Below are 3,064 nucleotides of genomic sequence, written 5' to 3'. Positions count from 1 at the left end.
AGAGAAAGATTCACAGATGTAGAAAACAAACTTATGATTACCAAAAGGGGGAGGAGAGGAGGGATAAATTAGGAGTTTGGGAGTAACAGATACACACTACTATATATAAAATAGATAAACAACAAGGACCTACTGTATGGCACAGGGAACTGTATTCAATACCTTGTAATAACTACAATGGAAAAGAGTCTAAGAAAAGAATATATATATGTATAACTGAATCACTTTTCTGTACACCTGAAACATTGTAAATCAACTATACTTCAATAAAAAATGCCATTCAAAAAAGGTTTTGTATTTTTAAATATTTCTGGAGAATGATTTGTATGGTGTGCCACGTCCGGTTGCATGTAGCAGGTCTGTAATTTAGGGACATGAGTTGTCAGCAGGCAGGGCTTGTCCCCCTCTGCCCAGGAAGCCCCCAAGCCTCAATCTCCAGCTCCGTGTCCTGACCACTCAGGAGGCACTGCTGACTTCTCGTGGGGAGACTTTAAAACGGTTCTAGGACAGACGGGGTTCTAGACACGGGGCTCTACATGCCACCTCTGGGTGTTGGGGGCTTACCAGTCGAATGACAGCTAGAAACAGATGTTGTTTTAATCCCAGGGATCCTTCTCCAAATCCAGCACAGAATTTGAGAAAAGCAATAGCAGAAGCAAGAGAAGGAACAGGGGGAAGGCTGACATTCTTTCCACATGTTACATGTGAGTGTAGTCTTCCCTCACATTCCTGGTAAATGTTTTATTTATTTTTATTATTTTTTCTATTTTTTTGTAAGTGTTTTGAATGGCACTGAATTGTACACTTTAAAATGCTGAATTTTATGTTATGTGAATTTCACCTCAATAAAAAATAATTTCCGTAATATAAAATTCATCATTTAAACAATCTTAAAGTGTACAATTCGGTGGTGTTCTAAAGCATATTCACGATGTTGTACAACCATCACCACTATCTATTTGCAGAACAATTTCATCACCTTCTGAAAAACCCCTTGCCCATTTAAAAGTAGTCATTTCCCATTTTTCCCTACCCCAGCCTGCGACAACCGATAAAAAGAGAGAGAGAGAGAGAGAGAGAGAAGGCAGAGGGGCGATGGGGTCCTGTTTGTGCCGGTCTGAGCCTGGCCCCAGGCGTGGGCTGCACGGGGTGCATCACCTCTAGGTGGCGCTCGCCCCTCTTGCCCGGGTGCGGGTCTGCTGACAGCGCGGAGGACCCCCGCGCCCCTGCAGCCGGGCGGTGGGAAGCTTGAGATGAGGCGGGCCCTGGGGTCATCAGTTTCAGTTCTGAAAATGTCACTGGAGGGGAGCTCTCAGGTGACACTGGAGCCGTCACTCCCTTATACTCTTCGCCAACTCCCATCCACAGGTTTTGTTTTATTGGGGTAAAATACAAATAACATACAATTTCCCATCCTCAGGTAAGTGTAGAGTTCTGCGGTATTCACATCGTTGGGCGACCATCATCAGCACCATCCATCTCCAGAGCTTTGTCATCTCCCCAAACTGAGATTGTCCCTATGAAACAACCTCCCAGTCCCTGGCAACCATCCTCTACTTCCTGTCTCTATGAAGTTGGCTTCTTTAGGGACCTAACCTACGCGAGAATCATACAGTATTTGTCCTTTTGTGACTGGCTTATTTCACGTAGAGTGAGGGCTTCAAGCTTCATCCATGCTGTAGCAAGTATCAGAATTTCCATCCTTTTTAAGGCTGAATAAATCACAGAATACTGAAGCTCAAAATTCTAAAAATGTTGCTCCTTTTGCTAAGAGGAAAACCAGCTGAAAACCCGTGGGTTGTCAGCTGCGCTAAGGGCTGTCGGAGACCGTCAGCGGCCGCTGCCGAGTGACCACAGGGGGTCGCGGGGGCAGGGGACGGGGAGGAAGCAGAACCCTCTTACCTCACCCGGGGCAGCAGCCTTCATCAATCCTGTACTGGGCTTCTGTGCAAGCTTCACTGGGGGAAGGGAATTCTGCTGCTCAAAATAGCTTGAAAATCCCTGCAGTCACCCCTTTTTAATCCTCTTCCCTTCTCCCACATTCCTGCCCCCCACATTTCACTCCCCACCTAATCCTTCCTGAGTAGGTATCAAGGTTTCCACCTTATCCTGGCTCTATGAGAAGAGGCCAAGAATCCACTCCCTCCCTCCAGGTTCGCTGGCCCCAGCAGGGGTTGAGTTCAGCTCTGAGCACACATTACCACTAAAGAAATTACTGTGGGATCTGTTACTATGAGATCTGTTCACTGGACTTGAAAACTAACTTCACAGGCTGAAATGCAACTTACTCAAGGCTTTTCCCTCCCCGTCCTTATCTGGATCACTCCCACACCCGGGAAGAAAACCAGAGGTTGTAGTGATGATAAATAGAAAGGCCATACCCTGCATTCCAAGCTCTCTGAATTGTATCCAGACTCCTGTCTTCCTTCACAGACTTTGTGGCTACAGGACAAGGCTCCTTCCATTCTTCCAAACACACCCGAAGCCTCCCCACTTTTGTTCACTTGCTAAACACCCTTTCTCCAGCTGGAAAGGGCTTCATCTCTCAGCATCCACCTGCCACCGCTTGCCTATTCTACCCATTCTGGGGTTTGCTGGTTTCGATACTGGCCTTTTGGTGCAGACTCATGGGAACTAGAACCCCCCCAACCCCTGTAGGAATGTGTGTCGTACCTGCTTTGAAACTGACGACTAGGGAAATGGAGGGTTTGGCCGGAACACCTAGATTCTGCTTGTTACTTTCCTTTATAGTCTAATTCTGACAAAACTTACTGCTGACAACTCCACCCTACTGTTCTGGGAAGTCACTGCCAGAAACTTTAATTAAAGGTCTGCCTGTCTCGTATACTGAGGCTAAAGGTCTAGTGGAAGTTGACTCATCTGCCATCTTAGACCTATTTTGTTCTAATCCATTTATGTCGTGTCCTCAGGCTATGTCATTCTTTTAAAGGTTGTGCCCTGCCCCGTCCCCTCCTGTTTCACAATGATCTAGGTCATCAATAAACTTTCATCATCTAACTTAATTTAGCAAAACTTTAAAGTTTTAAGTTACTAAAAATCTGGG

The sequence above is a fragment of the Mesoplodon mirus genome, assembly GCF_964341445.2.
Source record: "Mesoplodon mirus genome assembly, chromosome: 2".
NCBI lineage: Eukaryota > Metazoa > Chordata > Mammalia > Artiodactyla > Ziphiidae > Mesoplodon > Mesoplodon mirus.
Note: the sequence above shows the minus strand (reverse complement) of the source record.